The sequence below is a fragment of the Amblyraja radiata genome, chromosome 3 (assembly GCF_010909765.2).
Source record: "Amblyraja radiata isolate CabotCenter1 chromosome 3, sAmbRad1.1.pri, whole genome shotgun sequence".
In the NCBI taxonomy this organism is placed as follows: domain Eukaryota; kingdom Metazoa; phylum Chordata; class Chondrichthyes; order Rajiformes; family Rajidae; genus Amblyraja; species Amblyraja radiata.
Genome location: NC_045958.1, coordinates 55157564 through 55180142, shown reverse-complemented (window position 1 = coordinate 55180142; position 22579 = coordinate 55157564).

The window sequence follows — 22579 nt, the reverse complement described above, 5'->3', positions numbered from 1 at the left end:
TCTTTGCTACGTTGTGCTTCTTCGTTTTAATTTGTCTACTGTCCCTGACATCCCTTGTCAGCCATGGTCGTCCCTTTCTCCCCTTGGAATCTTTCTTCCTCCTAGCAATGAACTGATCCTGCACCTTCTGTATTATTCCTAGAAACACCTGCCATTTTTTTTCCAGTCATCCCTGCTAGTGTATCTTTCCAGTCAACTTTGGCCAGCTCCTCCCTCATGCCCCCGTAGCCCCCTTTTTCAACTGCAACACTGACACCTCCGATCTACTCTTCTCCCTCTCTAATTGTAGATTAAACCTGACCATGTTATGGTCACTGCCTCCTAATGGCTCATTAACCTCGAGGTCCTTTATCAAATCCGGTTCATTACATAACACTAAATCCAGAATTGCCTTCTCCCTGGTAGGCTCCAATACAAGCTGTTCAAAGACCACTCTCGAGCATGAAGGAGAGTTACGAAGACCTCCTACGACCTCGTGTCGACCATGCTGCGAGTATGGATCGAGGGCAAACTCGCCAGAACAGGCTCCTTAGGTCGCCCAAGTGGGACAGGCCCTTTATTCCACTATCTACCAATCACCGCCCCAACCCCTCACCTGTATCTACCTATCACTTGCCAAGCTTTATCCCACCTCCACCTCTCTTTTCCAGCATTCTTCCCCCTATTCCAATCAGTCAGAGATGGATCCGACCCAAAATGTAATCTGTTCATTCCCTCCACGCTTTGTTTTCTTTATATCAGCAGAATTATTAAGGCAGAGATAGATCGATGTTGGTTTAGTACATGTGTCAGAGGTTATGAGGAGAAGGCAGGAGAATAGGGTTAGGAGGGAGAGATAGATCAGCCATGATTGAATTGCAGGGTTGACTTGATGGGCCGAATGGCCTAATTCTACTTCTATCACTTATGACCCTGTGACCTTATGAACTATTTTTAGCTCCAGCACAATGGTTTCAATTCCATCTCTGGGCCTTGTAAGATACAAATTTTTATTGTTATCATCAGCTATCATGAGATGCAATTGGCCAGTGGTGGTCTAGGTGTGTGTGGGGAAATGCCTACAAGACAAAACAGTGCCTAGTTTAATACAAAATGGCACAAACTATTTGAAAATGAGGAAGATTCATTGCGAGGAAAGGGTTGTGGGCAGAGGGATTAGCAAGCACCATAGGGCCAAATTATCTTCTGCAGTATAGTTAGTTTATATGGCTTTACTGCTTGCTACATAATAGTATTGGATAGAAGGATCTGACTGAAATTTCTCGGTCCATATTAGGACCATTTCACAGCCATGGTTGCATAACTCATTTATTCTTTGAGCTCCTAAACTTTAACTGAAAACTTTGCTCTATGCATGTGTGGGTGTATAATGCTGGGTTGAAATGTGCTACAAGCAACAGTATATTGAAAGCCCACCAACCTCCTCATTGACTGCAAGTGAGTCAGGCTGTGTATGGAAAATCTGCTGCAGGGTAGCCAAATTGGCAACTTAAATGTGTTAGTTGCTCATTAAGTGTGATATTAACAGGAGTTTAGGGTTTTATCTCAATCTGTGAATTTTACTGATCTTTCTTGAAAATGGCAGTGAAAATTACATTGAAAAGTGAAATGGCATAAGACTAGAACTGCAGAGCTGACAAACAAATCTGGCAACAAAATCTGACAATAAATACTGCAGTCAACTGCTGCTTTCTCAAGTTACTCTGTGAAAAGTTTTCTTCATTGAGAATTTGTTCAAGAACTTTTTGCAGCATTCCCTCATTGATTTGAACCTTGCTCTTCACTTTTAAACCTTTGGAAGGAACTTGATCATTGTGCACTGTGGATCTCCACTGCCACAATGCCACGGGCGCAGCAAACTCTGCAACGGTGTTGGACCCAGAGAAAGAGCATAGTTAACCACAGTAGATGGTCCTCTCCTATCCACAGCTGCATGTGAGAGAGGAAACTCACTGGAGATCTAGCTGCGAATACAGGTGGAGGCTAAGGTTTGTTGACAAAATTGAACAATGATGACTGAAGAAGCTCATAATTTCATTTCAAGTGGTAGATCTTTGGAATAGGACAACAGACAATTGGCCCTGATGGTCATCTTTAACTGCCAATTGACTGCCCCTGCCCTCTATGCTCTCATCCCCTCAGGTTCTCTTTACTGAAACCATTCTATGGTTGTGCAGATATCTAATTCAATGCATGTGCTAATGACATCAACCTTGACTCCAATGACACCAGGGAAAAGAAATACAGCCTAGCTCCCCTTCCTATCTCTCCCTCAGCCCTCGGGCTCCTCCTCCTCCTTTTTCCTTTCTTCTCCCCGCCTCCCCCCCCCCCCCCCCCCCCCCCCCACCCCCCATCAGTCTGAAGAAGGGTTTTGGCCCGAAACGCTGCCTATTTCCTTCGCTCCATAGATGCTGCTGCACCTTCTGAGTTTCTCCAGCATTTTTGTGAAACTATCAGCCTCTGTTCTTAAAGGACAATCATGTCTGATTACTGTGAGGAAGTTACATGAAAAATTTCCCCCAAACCTTCTTTTTTGGGACTACTTTACAGCTTTATTTGTTGTTTGCCAATTCCCAAAGTAACTTGTAATGTTTCTCTAGTTCCTGATCAAATTATCATTATAACCAATCAGGCCAATGTAATACAAATAGTGTTTCCTATTTCATTAGACTTGTTATAGAAAGTTAACTTTATGGAAACAGGCATTATAGCAAAATCGCCTGTACCGTTAAAATGTATGTGGTCACATTTCACTTGATGTGACATAAAGTCCAGATGAGTGGCCAATACATGCTCTGAATGAGAAGATCTTTGCTTTGCTGCCTACAATGGTCGTGCATTCCATCATGCCCATTTTTCTAAGGTCACCTCATCTGCAGATGTGAATTGCAAGATAGCTTAATGTACACAACTGGTTCTTCACCTCGCCTGTCATGTTGGACATATTGAATGGACAGTTGGAAAATAAACCTAGTTAATACGACAGATGAGAAAAAAAAACATTGCGTGAAACTGGAGCTGAATCCAGTTAGTGGTTGGAGATGCGGTAACTTGAGAAAGTGCTCAGAGAGGGAAAGGTGGGTCCAGCAATATGAGCTGCAAAGAGTTTCTTTAAATGATCACAGTAAACTAGATATTGATATTCAGTGGGGATTGTCCATTGCATTTTCATTGTTATTTCAGCAAATTAGATGATTTGTTTTTCTTTTAAACTGAAAGCAAATAGAAAACATGTGATTGTATCAGTTCGAGCCACAGAATGCAACATTTGTAATTTTTTCATTAAAGAGCAATAGGAGAAAAGAAAAATACTCTGCCCCATAATTGGACATGTTTATTCAACTGCCTTCCATATCACTCTCAAAATAAATGAGCTTTTTAAATTATTGATGTTTGTAAATTTTATTGATTTCAAAAATAATTTTAATGAGATCAATATTGCTGGAGAAAGAGGCAGGATTGGGTACCTGAGACTTAGTGTTTATATTGCTGCTCATAAAAATACCATGTGAAATAGTTTTTTTTATTATTGATGCATTTTCTGATGGCTACGTTTAAACCTAGGCGTCGAAACATACATATAGAAATGGAAGTTGCAATCACTGCAGATCTTTTTTGTAAGCTGGTCTTGCATTGGTCATTGGAAGAGAACGAGTAGAATATGATGGGGGAGAAGAGTGTGAGGTTGAGATTCATAGATATCTGAGGCTGATGTGTGGTCAAAGAGGGAATATCTGGAGATATTATGTTGTATACACAAAGCCCTCTATATCTAGAATCTAAAAAAAATACAAGACCACAAATTGCAAAGATATACAATAATTTCCCATTCATCAAATATTTGTGAGAGATTTGCACTCTGCCATAGAGCATAAGAAAACCATAAAATCACCGAAAACCCCATAAAATCACCAAAACCTCCACTGTATTTAAAAGCTTCTGATATGTTTCAGATGTTTTAAGCATTCACAAATGTTTGTCTAGAAATTAATCACTGGTCAATATTGCTACAGTATATGTAACTGGCAACACTTTGTAATCCTCCTCCAAAAGTGAGTTTCAGTGAAATAAAAGCAATGAACTTTGGAGGCAAAGCAATTAACAATGAACAAATAGCCTGTTTAATGCAACTGGTCGACGATGAATTTCTAGGCAATTTGACCTTTGACAATTCTTAGTCCGGATACATGACGAGCAAAACACAGAGTGCTGGAAGAACTCAGTAGTTCAGGCAACATCTGTGGAGATAATGGGCAGGTGACATTTTGGGACCCTACCTTAGACTGATAGTAGTAGGGGTGGACAAAGCTGGAGAAGAGAGGTGGGACAGGACAAAGCCTGGCAAATGATAGGTGGATATAGGTGTTGGGTATTTTGAATGGCAAATGGGTGGTCAACGACAAAGGGTAGATATGACAAAGGAGATAAATGGATGTCAGATAAGGAGAGAAGAGGATTGAAATGTAAAGCCAGAGGGAGGGTGTAGGTGGATGGAAACAGGGGGGGAGGGGAAAGCAGGGTCGGGGGTGGAATTAAAGGGAAATTAGTATATGAAGGCTGGGAAAGGCTTCCAAAACCCCCATCTCTTTGCGATGCCTGTTCTGGCTGGCAACCCCACTCCAGCTCAATGTGATTCTACTCTGCCTCACAAGGACGCCAATATAATCAAGCACTCAGCCAGGCTTTGGAGGAGAGTGCTTTTTGCCATATTAACAAATTCACTTTTCAGTTCCAAATGAATACGAATAATCATAGACCACTCACCTTTTCCTGAAAACAGATAGGAAGAGTGACTCTTCTCCCCTCTTCCATTGCGCAGGAGGTACAGAAGTTTGAAAACTCAATCCTCCAGATTCAAGAACAGTTTCTTCCAATCTGTTTTCACGCAACTGAATGGTCCTCTCATCAGCAAGAGTCTGGTCCTGCTCCCATCGACCTCATTGGGACCTTTGAACAATCTTAATTGGACTTGATCAGACATCAATGTTATATCTTTGCACTTAAATGTTGTACCCTTTATCCTTGATCTGTGCATTGTGGACGGCTTGATTGTATTCATGTATAGTTTTTTCTTTGACTAGATACCACGGAACCAAAAGCTTTTCACTTTACCTTCTAAACAAAGAAGGACCGTGCCTTTTGAAATTGGGCCAGCTTCACTAAATTAGATGCAACTGTCTAAATTATCTGAAGTCCATGATGAATTCAATGGTGACTAAGATTGGCCAACCATTAAATTCAGATTCTTCCGCAGTGACAACTGGGCAACACGGTCGTAGATGTTAATTTATGAATTCCAAGCCTGGAACATTTCTTTGTTTTCTATTTTCAGGGAAGCATTAGCCTATTTAAAATGAAGTATAAAGATCAATCCTTTTCCTTCACGTATGAATACAAGAGACCACTTAAGAGACTTGTATTATGCAACAGTGAATCAAGGTAACTCATATTAAGTCAAGTATGAAGCACCATTTGAGAATACTAACTCGTATAGACATAGACATAGAACATAGAAATTAGGTGCAGGAGTAGGCCATTCGGCCCTTCGAGCCTGCACCGCCATTCAATATGATCATGGCTGATCATCCAACTCAGTATCCCGTACCTGCCTTCTCTCCATACCCTCTGATCCCCTTAGCCACAAGGGCCACATCTAACTCCCTCTTAAATATAGCCAATGAACTGGCCTCAACTACCCTCTGTGGCAGAGAGTTCCAGAGATTCACCACTCTCAGTTTTTCTCATCTCGGTTTTAAAGGATTTCCCCCTTATCCTTAAGCTGTGACCCCTTGTCCTGGACTTCCCCAACATCGGAAACAATCTTCCTGCATCTAGCCTGTCCAACCCCTTAAGAATTTTGTAAGTTTCTATAAGATCCCCTCTCAATCTCCTAAATTCTAGAGAGTACGTACCAGTAATGTACCATCGAGTGATTTGTGATGCTTTTAATGCCATGCCAGATTGTTACTTGGCATGAATTCATTAGCTAACAGCATACTTTTAAAATGCAAATAATCAACTGCTCCCAGCATTCACGACTTTGAAATCGCGAAGCTATACTTTGTATTTTTTAATCACAAAAATTCCCTCATCTCTTTTCAACTGATGCTGTTATTGGAACAGTGAAAATAGAGGTGGCTGGATTTCAACCCTTGACATGAATAGCAGAACAATTCATTCAGAACTGAAGAGTGAATTTGTCAATATGGCCAAAAGCACTTTCCTCCAAAGCCTGGTTGGGTTTATTCAGTGAGCAGATGGGCTCCAATTGAACAGCCCATCCGCTGATGAGTGAGTTAATTACAGCTAGAATTGCACTGGTATGGAGGGGGGGAAGGGGCCAGGATGTTCTCCCTGCCATATCCCATTGGATATAGACCTCACAGTTTTTTTACCACATTTTTAGTAGACAAAGAAAAACTATAGCCAACATTTATATGTAAATCATTTCATTTTCCTGTTATCTAGTTTGGTAGCTTTGTTGTTAAATTACTGAAATTGAGATTTGGAGATACGAGATCTAATCTCAACGTTACAGGTGAGAAATTTAAATTCAGTTAATTAAATAATAAGAAATAGAAAAGATTAGATCGGCAATGACAATGGAACGCATTGATTGTATGTAAAAGCCATCTTGTTTATTGATATTCTTTCAGGAATTAAATGTTTTAGAAACATAGAAACATAGAAATTAGGTGCAGGAGTAGGCCATTCGGCCCTTCGAGCCTGCACCGCCATTCAATATGATCATGGCTGATCATCCAACTCAGTATCCCGTACATGCCTTCTCTCCATACCCTCTGATCCCCTTAGCCACAAGGGCCACATCTAACTCCCTCTTAAATATAGCCAATGAACTGGCCTCGACTACCCTCTGTGGCAGGGAGTTCCAGAGATTCACCACTCTCTGTGTGAAAAAAGTTCTTCTCATCTCGGTTTTAAAGGATTTCCCCCTTATCCTTAAGCTGTGACCCCTTGTCCTGGACTTCCCCAACATCGGGAGCAATCTTCCTGCATCTAGCCTGTCCAAACCCTTAAGAATTTTGTAAGTTTCTATAAGATCCCCTCTCAATCTCCTAAATTCTAGAGAGTATAAACCAAGTCTATCCAGTCTTTCTTCATAAGACAGTCCTGACATCCCAGGAATCAGTCTGGTGAACCTTCTCTGCACTCCCTCTATGGCAATAATGTCCTTCCTCAGATTTGGAGACCAAAACTGTACGCAATACTCCAGGTGTGGTCTCACCAAGACCCTGTACAACTGCAGTAGAACCTCCCTGCTCCTATACTCAAATCCTTTTGCTATGTTTTGTTCTTACTCGACATGGTCTGACTGTGGTTCCAAGCCTACAGCAAGAACACATTGACCAAACACGCCACTGATTCCAAAGGCTATTAGACACAAAATGCTGGAGTAACTCAGCGTCCCTGGAGAGAAGGAATGAGTGACGTTTCGGGTCGAGACCATTCTTCAGAGTTCCTTCCTACACATTTTGTCAGCTCCACAGCAAAATCTCCTCAAGGTATGTCTACTTTGAAGAAGTTCTCCTCCTCTCTCCGACGAGAGTTCTGCAACACCCTCTTTGTTTTACTATATGGGACTAGTGTAGATGGGGCACCTTGGTCGGCATCGGCAAGCTGGGCCAAAGGGGTTGTTTCAGCCTGGGCCTGCTGTATGACACTATGAAGAAATAGAGATTGTCACATTATGAATGTAATGACTAGTCAGCACAATGAATGCAAAGAAAGCTCTGTACTGCTTCATATTAAATTGTTGATAAATACAGTTTATTGAAAAAAACACGCCATAACACTATAGTGCACAGAAACAGAACCTCCATCCACCGAATCTGTGCTGACCATCAAGCACCCATTTATATCAATCCTACAAATATTTTTTGATCTCTTTACATTCCAATCAACTACCTTAGATTCTGCATCTCACTCACAAACTAAGGACAATTTAGAGTGGCCATGTAATGTATGAACTTAGTTTTTAGGATGTGGGAGGGAAATTCAAGCATTCACAGGGAGAATGTGCACACTCCACACAGACAGCCCCCAAGGTCAGGATTGAACCCAGGGATACATACCGAGACTAACTTCAGCTATGAGGCACAGGCTCATTTATGAAAAGTAAATCATGTCTGACGAATCTTATAGAATTTTTCGAGGATGTAACTAGTAGAGTGGATAAGGGAGAACCAGTGGATGTGTTATATCTGGACTTTCAGAAGGCTTTCAACAAGGTCCCACATAAGAGATTAGTATACACTTAAGCACACGGTATTGGCGGTTCAGTATTGATGTGGATAGAGAACTGGCTGGCAGACAGGAAGCAAAGAGTAGGAGTAAATGGATCCTTTTCAGAATGGCAGGCAGTGACTAGTGGGGTACCGCAAGGCTCAGTGCTGGGACCCCAGCTATTTACAATATATATTAATGATTTGGACGAGGGAATTGAATGCGACATCTCCAAGTTTGCAGATGACATGAAGCTGGGGGGCAGTGTTAGCTGTGAGGAGGATGCTAGGAGGCTGCAAGGTGACTTGGATAGGCTGGGTGAGTGGGCAAATGCATGGCAGATGCAGTATAATGTGGATAAATGTGAGGTTATCCACTTTGGTGGCAAAAACAGGAAAGTAGACTATTATCTGAATGGTGGCCGATTAGGAAAAGGGGAGATGCAACGAGACCTGGGTGTCATGGTATACCAGTCATTGAAAGTAGGCACACAAAAAAGCTGGAGAAACTCAGCGGGTGCAGCAGCATCTATGGAGCGAAGGAAATAGGCAACGTTTCGGGCCGAAACGCTTCTTCAGACTGATCGGGAGTGGGGGGGGCGGGGACAAGAAAGGAAAAAGGAGGAGGAGCCCGAAGGCTGGGGGATGGGAGGAGACAGCAGGGGGACTGAGGAAGGGGAGGAGATAGCAAGGACTAACAAAATTGGGAGAATTCGATGTTCATGCCCCCAGGATGCAGACTCCCCAAGAATATGAGGTGCTGTTCCTCCAATTTCCGGTGCTGCTCGCTGTGGCCATGGAGGAGACCCAGGACAGAGAGGTCGGAGACGGAGTGGGAGGGGGAGTTGAAGTGCTGAGCCACCGGGAGGTCAGCTTGGTTATTGCGGACCGAGCGGAGGTGTTCGGCGAAACGATCGCCCAACCTCCGCTTGGTCTCACCGATATAGATCTGCTGACATCTAGACAGTAGGCAGCAGGTGCAGCAGGTAGTGAAGAAAGCGAATGGTATGTTAGCATTCATAGCAAAAGGATTTGAGTATAGGAGCAGGGAGGTTCTACTGCAGTTGTACAGGGTCTTGGTGAGACAACACCTGGAGTGTTGCATGCAGTTTTGGTCTCCTAATCTGAGGAAGGACATTCTTGCCATAGAGAAGGTTCACCAGACTGATTCCTGGGATGTCAGGACTTTCATATGAAGAAAGACTGGATAGACTGGGCTTGTACTCGCTAGAATTTAGAAGATTGAGGTGGGATCTTATAGAAACTTACAAAATTCTTAAGGGGTTGGACAGGCTAGATGCTGGAAGATTGTTCCCGATGTTGGGGAAGTCCAGAACAAGGGATCACAGTTTAAGTATAAAGGGGACATTTTTTAGGACTGAGATGAGAACAACATTTTTTACACAGAGAGTGGTGAATCTCTGGAATTCTCTGCCATTGAATGTAGTTGAGGCCAGTTCATTGGCTATATTTAAGAGGGAGTTAGATGTGGCCCTTGTGGCTAAAGGTATCAGGGGGTATGGAGAGAAGGCAGATACAGGATACTGAGTTGGATGAGCAGCCATGATCATATTGAATGGTGGTGCAGGCTCGAGGGACCGAATGGCCTATTCCTGCACCTATTTTCTACGTTTCTATGTTTCTATGTTTCTATGCTCCACTACCTGTGTTGCACGTTGCTGATGCTTATTCAAAAGCATACTTCACATTCTCCTTTAATGTCACATTTTCTTCTCTGAATATCAGGAAATCCCTGCATAACGGAGTAGCACCTTGCATTCCTAAAAAATATGGTTTCTGTAATGTGATCCCATGTCATCTGCAAATGTACCAAGAAATGCAAGCTGAAAAAAATAGTTTTTATTTACTTACTTGTTTTCACACAAATTCCGCATTAATTATTACTTTATTTCAGTTTAGTTTGGAGATACAATGCAGAAACAGGCCCTTCGGCCCACGGAGTCCACGCCGACCAACGAACCCCACACACTAACACTATCTAACACACAATAGGGACAATTTACAATTTTACCAAGACAATTAAGTTATAAACTTGTACGTCTTAGGAGTGTGGGAGGAAACCGGAGCACCCAGAGAAAACCCACGCAGGTCACGGGGAGAAGATATAAACTCCGTACAGACAGCACCCGTGGTCAGGATTGAACCCGGTCTCTGCGTAAGGCAGCAACTCTGTTCCAACCGCCATTCCACCATGCCACTCAGTGTTTACTTGCAGTGGTTCAAAGATAGTGCCTCACCATCAACATTCCAGGGCTGTAGGCACAAGGAACTGCAGATGCTGGTTTACAAAAAAAGACATAAAGTGCTGGAGTAATTCAATGAGTTCCGCGGTATCTTTGGAACACATGAACTGGTGCCATTTTGTGTCGGGCCCCATTCCAGGGCTGTTAGGGATGGGCAATTAATGCTGTTTTCGCAGCTGAAGCCTGCATCCTGACAGATGGAATAATACAAATAATACATGCGTACAGTATATAAATAGTTGTCATTATTTAACTTATGTTGCACAAAGTTTCTTAAATGCAGTCTGTCTGGAACACATCATCTGGCCACTGAGGCTTAGTTTCAAATTTTACATTAATATTGGCCTCCACTACAGAGGGTCAATTGCCTTTCTTTCTATATTTACAAGGAATCAGTAGCTTTCAAAAATTGGAGAGGAAAGATTCCTTAGATTATTTTCCAATTATATCCAATTATTCCAGTGATATCTCAGCCATTATCTATTTAACAAGCTAATTGACCTGATCCTGATTGGAGTCTATCACTTTTACAAAGTTAGGTCAAAATATCTCACAATCTATCACTTTCTACATTATAAGACAAATTCACATAACAGTTCTTGGAGCAACATGCTGAAACATCAGACACAAATTCAGAATGTGACACATTTGCTTCCAGTGTGCTAACAAATTAGAATTCAAAAGAGCATAACATCAATTGTCATTACTATTTTTTGATAAGATGAAAATGAGTGGCTATGACCACAGAGAATGATTAAGTGGCTACAATGCAGTGCTTGGTTGACAGATGCCGATGGCCTCAAATGGCCTTCAATCAAAGTACCACAATCAATGTGCCATCAGTCTGTAACATTATAGATCAGAATATTTAAAAATGTATTATTTTGCTGTAACAGAATCAATATATCTTAAGAGTTCTGTCCATTTTAATGTGCACACCCTTGAAATAAATAGAATTAGAAATTGCCATTTGCAACATGAGCCAACCTATACATAATGCTTCTTAGTGTGAACTCTTTTCAAATAAATGAGGTTAATGTTCCTATTAAACTAACATTGAGGAAATCATCATAAAAATGTATTGTTCTTTGTTGCTTCCTTTTTCTTTTGACAACCAATAACAAAGCCTTGTTGACTTGCAAATCAAAATGTCAGTGTTTGTATACTCTATGAACAATGTTAGTAGCAGTGCTAATCCATTTAAAATCAAACCTAGGATAATAGAAGCATCAGAGATTGCTGTGTGTGTTTCTATATGCTCTCCGTCCTCATCAGTGGATACACCCTAATGGAATTGGACAAATTAGCCTGGGCATCGTTGGTCACAAGCCTCACAGCACAGGAAAGGCTTTTTGGTTCACTGAGTCCCAGCCAACCAGCTAGTGCCCGGTGCAATAATATTATTTCCCACATTCCCATTAACTATGCCCAGTTCCTACAATTCATCTCTATATTAAAGGTAATTTATCCTGACCAATTAACCCATTGACTCCATTTACACCTCACGCTGGCTTGGCAAAGGCACCAGCATAATCAAGGAGGAGTCACACCCCAGCCACTCCTTCATCTCCCATCAGGCAAGAGGTATAGAAGTGTGAAAACGCACACCTTCAGATTCAGCGACTCAGACAGTTTCTTCCCAGCTGCTATCAAGCAACTGCACAATTGACTCCATCTTCACCATGCTGCCTCGGAAAAGCAGCCATCAAATCAAAGACTTGTTCCATCCTGGTCATTCATCAGACTTCGTGCTCCCATTCAGCAGAAGGTACAAAGGCTTGAGAGCCACAAGACACAGGAACAGCTTCCTCCCCTCCATTATCGGGCTTCTCAAAGGTCCTTTCAGAAGCTAGGGTACTGTCTGATTCAACTCTATCCCATGAAGGATATTGGGCTTTGTCCCCGGACCTGATGCGCTACAATGTTAAGAACCATATTTCACACTCTGTGTCTTCCCCTTTTTGCTATCTATTGTACTTGACTTTGACTTGATTTCATGTATGCATAGTATATCTGATCTATTTGGATAGCATGCAAAACAAAACTTTTCACTATACCTCAGTACATGTGACAATAATAGACCTAAACCTAAGCAAATGGAGAAGGAGAAATTAGGGCAATTATAGGGGGGTCTGCATGAAACAGGATGACCAAAGGTATGGCTACAGTAACACTGTGAGTCCATTTTGAATTGCAGAAATAATATTTGGAAGGACCATATGAAGGGGGAGCAGAGCAGAAAGTGACGGCCAAGATTATTGCAATTCTTAATTTCTACATGAAGAAATGGCCAGAAACCAAAACGAGGGAGGAGACCAAAGAAGAGCTGAATGAGGGGATGTTCCATATGTCCATAAATAGTAGAAGCATATAGGTTTCCATAGCAACACTATTTTTATTTGATAATAAGTTCAGGCAAGCAGAGGAGCATAGTCATGGAAGGGCTCAGACCTCAGTTTGAGGAAGCAGTGAGTCCATTAAACTATTCTGGTAGGGGATGGAGATGTAGAAGTTTGCTGCCACCAATGTCTGAGACACAATTAACAACTGCTGCCTTTTCAAAATGTTCCCAATTTAGGCAAGACAAGACAAGACAAGAAGTTTATTCGGCACATACACATACGAGATGTGCAGTGAAATGAAAAGTGGCAATGCTCGCGGACTTTGTGCAAAAAGACAAACAAACAAACAACCAAACAAACTATAAACACAATCACATATTCTTTTACATATTAAATATTATGGGCGGAAGGAAAAAACGTTCAGTAAAGTTAGTCCCTGGTGAGATAGGAGTTTACAGTCCGAATGGCCTCTGGGAAGAAACTCCTTCTCAACCTCTCCGTTCTCACAGCATGGCAACGGAGGCGTTTGCCTGACCGTAGCAACTGGAACAGTCCGTTGCAGGGGTGGAAGGGGTCTCCCATGATTTTATTGGCTCTGGAGTTGCACCTCCTGATGTATAGTTCCTGCAGGGGGGCGAGTGAAGTACCCATAGTGCGTTCGGCCGAATGCACTACTCTCTGCAGAGCCTTCTTGTCCTGGGCAGAGCAATTCCCAAACCAGATGGTAATATTTCCGGACAAGATGCTTTCCACAACCGCTGAGTAGACGCACTGGAGGATCCTCAGAGACACTCTGAATTTCCTCAATTGCCTGAGGTGGTAAAGGCGCTGCCTTGCCTTACTCACGAGTGCTGTAGCGTGTGATATCCATGTCATATCCTCAGAGATGTGGACTCCCAGATATTTGAAGCAGCTCACCCTATCCACAGTATCCCCATTTATCCTCAATGGTGTGTACGTCCTCGGATGATGTGCCCTCCTAAAGTCCACGATCAGCTCCTGTTTCAAGCCTCAGTTAACTTATTTTCACCTTGGGCAACTGCTCCTACATTGCATTCAATACTCTTCATGAGGTGACAATGAATTGGAAACACACATGACTGAATAAACATTAAGAAACACCAGTTGTGTATCTGAAAAAATTGTTATAGACGATAGACAATAGACAATAGGTGCAGGAGTAGGCCATTTGGCCCTTCGAGCCAGCACCGCCATTCACTGTGATCATGGCTGATTATCCCTAATCAGTACCCCGTTCTTGCCTTCTCCCCATATCCCCTGACTCCACTATCTTTAAGAGCCCTATCTAGCTCTCTCTTGAAAGTATACAGAGAACTGGCCTCCAACACCCTCTGAGGCAGAGAATTCCACAGACTCACAACTCTCTGTGTGAAGAAGTGTTTCCTCATCTCCATTCTAAATGGCTTACCCCTTATTCTTAAACTGTGGCCCCTGGTTCTGGACTCCCCCATGGTCCTCCAACCATGGTCTTGCAACCCAAAATGTTGCTGGAATTTGGAATGCACAACTCAAGGAAGTGGGAAGCCAAGGAGGTAGGTACATTTGCAACGTTGAAGAAGTATTTAGATGAGTACTTGAAATGCTAAGTCATAGAAAGCAAAGGATGAAGTGTTGGTAAATGGGATGAGAGTACACAAGAGTACTTGATGGCCATGTTGACATTATGAGCCAGGTGGCCTGATTCCATATTGCATGACTCTATAATGTGAACATAAAACATAGAAAAGCACAGCACAGGAACAGGACCTATGGCGCACAATGCCTGTGCCGAACACTATGTCAAAGTAAACTAATCTCACCTGCCTGCACATGATCCATATCCACCATCCATGCACCTGTCTAAAAGCCTCTTAAACACCACTATGATATCTACCATCACCAACACCCTGCTCACCAACACCCTGCTCTGAAAGTTGCTCTGCATTGCTAGCATTGGCAATGTAATAAAACATTTTTTTTCCATACGGAGTTAAATGTTATTGTTTGGTTTGTGAAATATGAAATCAAATTTTCATTTAGGCTCACAACAGAATATATTTATGGAATTGCAGTTATATTCAGCAAAATATCTCTCAGAAATGCAATTTTGCACTTTAGCAAAGATGTGCAGCAAATCCATCAAACAGGCAGTGACATAACACATAGTATCCTTGTAATTGGATTGATTACTACCCATTGTATGTGCAGGTTTTGCTCAAAAGTGATTAATTCTAGATTATGTCACACTACTGATCTTTTCTGTATGAAATCATGCACATTGGGAAATTAGACTGGGCACTTCCGTGCACAGATCACATTAGCACACCTGGCATCTTCCCCACTATATCTAATGATGGCACAATTCGTATAATCTCCATTCCTACCATTATTGACATAAATTGACATAAAGGTACAAATGTTGCCCTTTGCTGAACTGTCATGAAAAGTCAAATAACTCATCACACTGAATACCCCAAAGAGATGCAAATTACAGTCTCTTTGATGTCAATATATTGATTAAAAATTTGCTCGACTCATATTCCACTGGTCCAATTATTTTCCTAATCATTTTCCATGATCATCCTTATGTGTATCCTTTTAATTTTATGCATTTCACTGCTGCAATCTCTTCCCGCATCCCTGAGATGTGCTGGTTGGTAGGTTAATGGGCATTGTTCCTAATATGTAGGTAAGTAGCAGAATCTGAGAAGAGTTAACAGGAAAGTAGGAAATATTAAAGAAAGGGCTTAATGTATGATTAGCCTAAATGGTAGTTGATGGTTGGTATGGACTCGGTGGAACGTAGGGTCTATTTCCACGTTGGATTTCTTGACGATGCACCATTCACCCAATGTGAAAAAAAAACATCACAGGCGTCCACCTGGACATGTCACCTGCACATTCCTGTTCAATGAAGTCTTTGGCCTCTTCAGCCATCTCAAGACTCACGGACGGATCCCACCAGAAACACATTCATGCCTGTCTTTGAGTGATTGCCAATGATGATGATGATGAAATGTAGAAACAAGGAATTGCAGATGCTTATTTACATGATGATGTTCTAAGATGACATTCTTCCTTTGACTCTATAATCAGTTAACACTCAACTGTGTTTTTCCTCAGCCTTTCATATAGCTTTACTGTGGTATCTTCCAATTTGCCATGCACACAGCTCAGCAAAGAAATTGTGATGACTGTGTGTTGCTTTCTTCAGGAGTTGTCTTGTGTTAGTCTCAGAGCACCAAAAACACCTAAATGAAAAGGTTTGCAATTTCTTGTGGGGAAAATAGTAGTCACTGACATCAGTGCAACAATGGAGAAGCAGACCATTAAAAACAATTTGAGACAACAGCACAGTGTCACAGCGGTAGAGCGTTAACCTTACAGTGCCAGAGACCCGAGTTCGATCCTGACTACGGGTGCTATCTGAACAGATCCGTGGACTGAAAAGTGGTGAGATAACTTCGAAATCACACCGCTGGAAGTGGGGCTGCTAAGAAAATCACTGTCAAACCATCATGAATAAGAATCAACGAGCACCAGGTAATAATAATAATAATAAATTTTATTTGTGGGCGCCTTTCAAAAGTCTCAAGGACACCTTACAGAATTTAACAAGAGTAAAAAACATATAATCGGACTAAAATAAATAATAAAGACATCACCAATACACAAATTAAAGACAGAATTCGATCCAAAGACAAAAAAAAATCAAAAACACAATGTGAAGAGAGAGCAGCGGCAGCTAAACCGTGCCAGCGTACACTCTACCTTCCGACAGCCATCTTGAACACAAACTAAAATAAACACTTACACACAAAAATCATCCCCCCACAATGGTTACCACTGTGGGGGAAGGCACAATGTCCAGTCCACATCCCCAGTTCTCCCAAAGTCAGGCCTATTGAGGCCTCCACTATTGCCTCTACGGAGGCCCGATATTCCTGGCCATTCTCGCCGGGTGCTGTTGCCCCGGCGTTGGGAGAGTCCTCTCAGCGGCTGGGCCACCTGGGACGGCTGCTTCCTTACCGGAGACCGCGGCTTCCGAAGCCGACAAGGCCGCGCCGGTTTGGAGCTCCCAGGCTCCCGATGTTGAAGTCGGCGCCGCCCGCTCCGCTCCGCAGACCCGCAGCCCGGAGGTGTTGAACTCGGCGGTCACAGCTCACCGGAGCTCCAGCGCGTCGATCCAGCGTGGCGACCCAGGCAAGGCATCGCCTGTTCCGCTCCGCGATAGCGCTCCAGCGCTGTGCCGCCACCGAAGCCGAGGTGCTGGGCGGTCCCCGCCAGGAAACGGCGCTCCACGCCCGCTGGTAGGCCACGAGGACGGGTCGACGGGGCAGCCCGGAGGAAAAGCTGCCTCACCGACCAGGTAGGGACCTAGAAATATAGTTAACCCCTTCCCCCCACATTAAAAAGTCTATTTCTCCCACAAACAAAACACAGGACTCACTAGAACTACAAAAAAAAGCGCGAATTAAATGGACGGCTGCTGGTTAGCAGCCGTTCCCCAAGATGGCTCCTCCTCCTCGGTACTGCTTGGCATGCCAATCAAATATGTCAGCTGCGACTGTAGACCACGGGAGCGCAGGTACAGGATGTGGAAGAAGTGGTTGTTTTTTGTTGGTGAGGTGCCCAACTGTTGCACACTGCACAGGATGCTGCATTCTCGGTGATGTATTCGGCCATGCCAGGCCAGTAAAACATGCTTCTTGCCCGTAGCTTCAGCACCTGGGTGCCCTGCATGGACAGCGTTAAAATACTGGTTGTGCAGCAAAGCAGGAACCACCGCCTTGTGTCCATTTAGAATAATGCCATCTTGCAGCACTGGCTCATCACGGACAGCAAAGAAAGGCTGGACTGGCAGCGGAACGTTTTCTAGTGCTTGTCCGGCCAGCACTCCTTAATGACGGAGGTAAGTGACCGTAGGGTACTGTCAGCAGCAATGTGGGCAACCAACTCCTCCATACAGGACGAGGGAATAAAAGACACAGTCATTATAATAAAGTCATCATCCGGTGAGGGCGGATCCTCGCAGGTCCTCCGGGGTGCACGCGGGAGAGTGCCAGCCAGGTGCATATCCTTACCGCGTTTGTGGATCAGAACGATGTCATATTTTTGAAGTTGCAGTAACATCCACATTTAGGCGCGCTGGAGAGGCGTGGATTTGGTTTGTTGAATATGCTGATCAGAGGTTAGTGGTCAGTTCCAATTGTGACCGTGTGACCAAAGATTAAAGTTATGTGACATTCTACTGCTTGTGGAGTTAATGCTGCCAGTATGTCTTATCAAATTTCTCCTCGTTTTTCTCAAGTGCCGGATACCAGACTCAACTTCTGGTCTCCAACTGGCAAGGGTTTGATCCCACTTCTGACACCATGTTGTGTTTCGGCTGTTGTAAATAACTGAAGCCTTACACAATGATAAAGGTCCAAAGACTTTATTAACAACATAGCAATTATCAAAAAAGCTCATCAGCGCCTCTACTTCCTGAGAAGATTACGGAGAGTCGGATTGTCAAGGAAGACTCTCTCTAACTTTTACAGGTGCACAGTCGAGAGCATACTGACCGGTTGCATCGTGGCTTGGTTCGGCAATTTGAGCGCCCTGGAGAGGAAAAGACTACAAAAAATAGTAAACACTGCCCAGTCCATCATCGGCTCTGACCATCCTTCCATCTAGGGGATTTATCGCAGTCGCTGCCTCAAAAAGGCTCGCAGTATCATCAAAGACCCACACCATCCTGGCCACACACTCATCTCCCTGCTACCTTCAGGTAGAAGGTACAGGAGCCTGAAGACTGCAACAACCAGGTTCAGGAATAGCTACTTCCCCACAGCCATCAGGCTATTAAACCTGGCTCGGACAAAACTCTGATTATTAATAACCACTTTCTGTTATTTGCACGTTACCAGTTTATTTATTCATGTGTGTATATATTTATATCATGGTATATGGACACATTTATCTGTTTTGTAGTAAATGCCTACTATTTTCTGTGTGCTTAAGCAAAGCAAGAATTTCATTGTCCTATACAGGGACACATGACAATAAACTCACTTGAACTTGAACTTGAACTTGACTTCATACTTGCACGTCTCTCTGATTCTAAGGGAACCAGGCAGGGAGGGTTAGTGTAAAGCTAGTGGGCGTAACTACAAAAGCATGACTCATAACATGAGTGACACTGATCTACACTCTCACACTCCAAAGACGTACAGGTTTATAGGTTAAATGGCTTGGTATACAAGTAAATTGTCCTTAGTGTGCAGGATAGTGTTAGTGTGCGGGGGTCGCTGGTCGGCGTGAACACTGTGGGCCGAAGGGCCTGTTCCCGCACTATATCTCTAAAAAACTAAATGAAAGGTTTTGAAGAAAGAAAGATGGTGTCCCTGGCCTGTACTACGTAGTACCCATAGTAAAAATCACATGCTTAAAAAAAACAACATACCCAGGTGGAGTAAAAGGCATTCTCCCACAGGCAATCCTGATTTAGTGCTTTAAACAAATTATGTTATAAGCCTTCTGCACATTCATGGATGGCTAAAATTCTCATTACGAGCAGGAGGTTTCAAAACCACATGTGTAGAGTTACTGTAATTGGGTGTGTATCATTTAGGAAAGTTAACATTTTGTTCAGCTTGATTTTGGCCTGTTGTTGAGGTGCTCCTGGGAAACAAATCCTTTCATCTGATAAATCCTGTGGTGTGCATTGCCACCTGGGAATCTCTACTGTTTTATCTCTAGTGGAAGAATGAGTGCCAAAAGAACTTGAAAGGGACAAATTTGATAGCAGGAAAGATTTGCACTTATACATCACCTTTCCTGACAACCCAAGCACTTTACACCCAATGAAATACTTTTAAATTATTCATTCTGTTCTTCCCACTTGTCTTCATCCCATTGATTTCATGTGCTACTCTAAAATCCACACTACATCCGTGCCTGTTGGTGCTATTGATTATTGCTTCCGGCAGAGTGAAAAGCGATTTGGCTGTACTTTGGGAGTATGAAAATATCAAGGCTCACCCTGGACTCCCACTGCATGATGATAATACACACCCATCAAGGCATTAGTTTAAGTCATATAATCCATACTGGCCACATGCTTTTTTACCTCTCGCGAGAGTCATTGCTGCAAAATTTAACAAGGATCAAACAAAATTTGATTGATGAGCCAGCCATCACGCTGCCAGGTTTCCATCTTCAACATAAACACAAAGTGATGAGTAATGTGTGCCTAATTATGGAACTATTGGGGTTTGAAGGAATTGTCAAATTTGCATAATCAGATAGATGCAGTCACTAAGCAAGCTCTTGATCTGAACTAACATTTCCTACGTAGATATGATCAACTTGCTCTCAAACCTCAACCTAAACTTTAATTAATCTGCACCCTTTTGTGGTGATTTCCACAGCTATTTGAAAGAAGAATGAATGGGTAGTCTGCTGGGTTTTGTTATAACACGTGATTTATTCTGCAGATTATTAATCCTTCCGTCATTCATAAGGTTTTATTCACAGAGGCCCGTAATCAATGCTAAGCACATCCTCCATAAGCTTGGCTCTGTTTCTGACAGTGCTCCCTTATAAGTGAATGAAGGTGTCCTCAAATGAAATACAGCATGTGAATAAAATTAGTAGTCATTGAAATATGACATTAGTACAGTTGACAAATATTGCTACTGGAGTAAAGAGGACAAGACTGAAGATAACTGGACTGCCAACAGGGGAAGGAGGAACAGACAATGTGGCCAACATCAATGTTAAAGTCAAAGGTCAGTCAAGTCACATCTGCTCCTTCTGGCCCAAGTTCAGGTTCAGCTTATATAGTCAACATTTTCCACTTTGGATTGCCTCCTCCAGGTGCTTCTGCTTTTGTTTACTATTCATTTCAGGTTATAGTTGCAATACAAATTATGCTTCCATTTGAAGTGCCTTATTTTTGTTTATAGAATTTATCATATAATGTGGAGCCACAAGGAACTGCTGATGCTGAAATCTTCAAAGTGCTGAAGAAGCTCAGTAGATCAGGCAGCATCTAAGGAGGGAATGGACAGACCCGTTTCATTCCCTCCTCAGATGCTGTCTGACCTACTGAATCCCTCCACAATTCTTTGCTTATGATATAATGTGACTGAGTTTCTTACAGAAATGTCAGTCCACTACTTGGCTTATTTTCTGCAGTAGAGAAAGCTCAGGGAGTATATAAAACTATTAGGGGCATAGATGGGATAGACCATGGTAAACCTTCCTCGGCATCAGGGAAAGAGAAAGCGTATTCAACCGATTATTCACAAGAAACAACATACCAAGAATGACCATCAATTGCTTCACAGGAGCCTCACTGAATTTTAATTTCAAATGGAGTTGATTTGTGTTGGATGCTTGCTTCCAATGTTTTAGCTGTTCCATCAAAATTGAAGCTATAAGAAAATAAAACAGAGGGTATAAATTAAATGTATTTTTAATGTTGCTATATAATCATCCCCCATATCTTCATAACTAACTCAAATAAGGAATTAAGCCACACCATCTAGACATGTGAAAACACCCCAGAACTACAAACTTTTACATTGAAATGGCCTTTCAAATTATATCTGTTTCTTGTAACAAAATGGCTTAATATGCGGCCTTGCAGAACTCTTTTTTAATTAACTTTTGGATCAGATATTTAAGCTGCTGGATGCAGAGGATTGTATATTACCTCTGTGTGATGTGAGAGTTAGCAATTCTATAGTCTGGTTCAAAGCGCTCCACAATTTAGCTTTTATCAACTTCAATGGAGGTAAAAATCAGAAGAGTTGTAAAATGGACTCAGTTTGCTCCTACCTGTTTTACATGTTGGCGCAAAATTAAAATCCCCCACTGCAGTAGAACAGAAGGAGCTAGAAGTGCATTGTCCCTTGCAAATGAGATCTCAGATAGATTGAGTGATGAAGAAGACTCTTGGTATGCTGGCTTTCATTGGTCAGACCATTCAATATAGAAGTTGGGATGTCATGTTGCAATTGTATAAGATGTTGGGGAGGTTGCACTTGGTGGATGGTGTTCAGTTTTGGCCTCTCTACGCTAGGAAAGATACCATTAAACTGTAAAGAGTGGAGAAATTATTTTCAAGGATGTTGCCAGGATTCAAGGGACTCCATATGTGGGGAGAGATTGGGCAGGCTTGGACTTTATTCCTTGGAGTATCAGAGACTCAAAGGTAATCTTACTGAAGTGCATAAAATCAGGAGGGGCACAAATAGGGTGAATTCACATGGTCTTTTATCCAGGGTTCTGGAATCAAACTAGAGTGCATAGATTCAAGGTGAGAGAGGAAATATTTAATAAAAACCTGAGGGGCAACTTCTTTACACAGAGGGTGCATGAAGATGGAATGAGCTGCCAGAAAAAGTGGTTGAGGCAAGTGGTTGAGGTTAAACAACATTGAAAAGGCATTTGGACGGGTACATAGAGTAATTGAGTCATACAGCACATAAACAGGCCCTTCAGCTGAACTAATCCATGCTGACCAACATATCCATTATGGGTAGACAAGTTTTGAAGGATATGGGTAATGGGACGAGCTAAGATGGACATATTGAGTCACATAGATGAGTTGGTTCGAAGGGTCTGTTTCCCTGGTGTATAACCCTCAATGCTCTATTACACATGAGTCGGACCTTACAATTTAATTTCCTCATAATGTATGTGGTCACAAACACTCTGCTTTATTTTTCAATGTGCC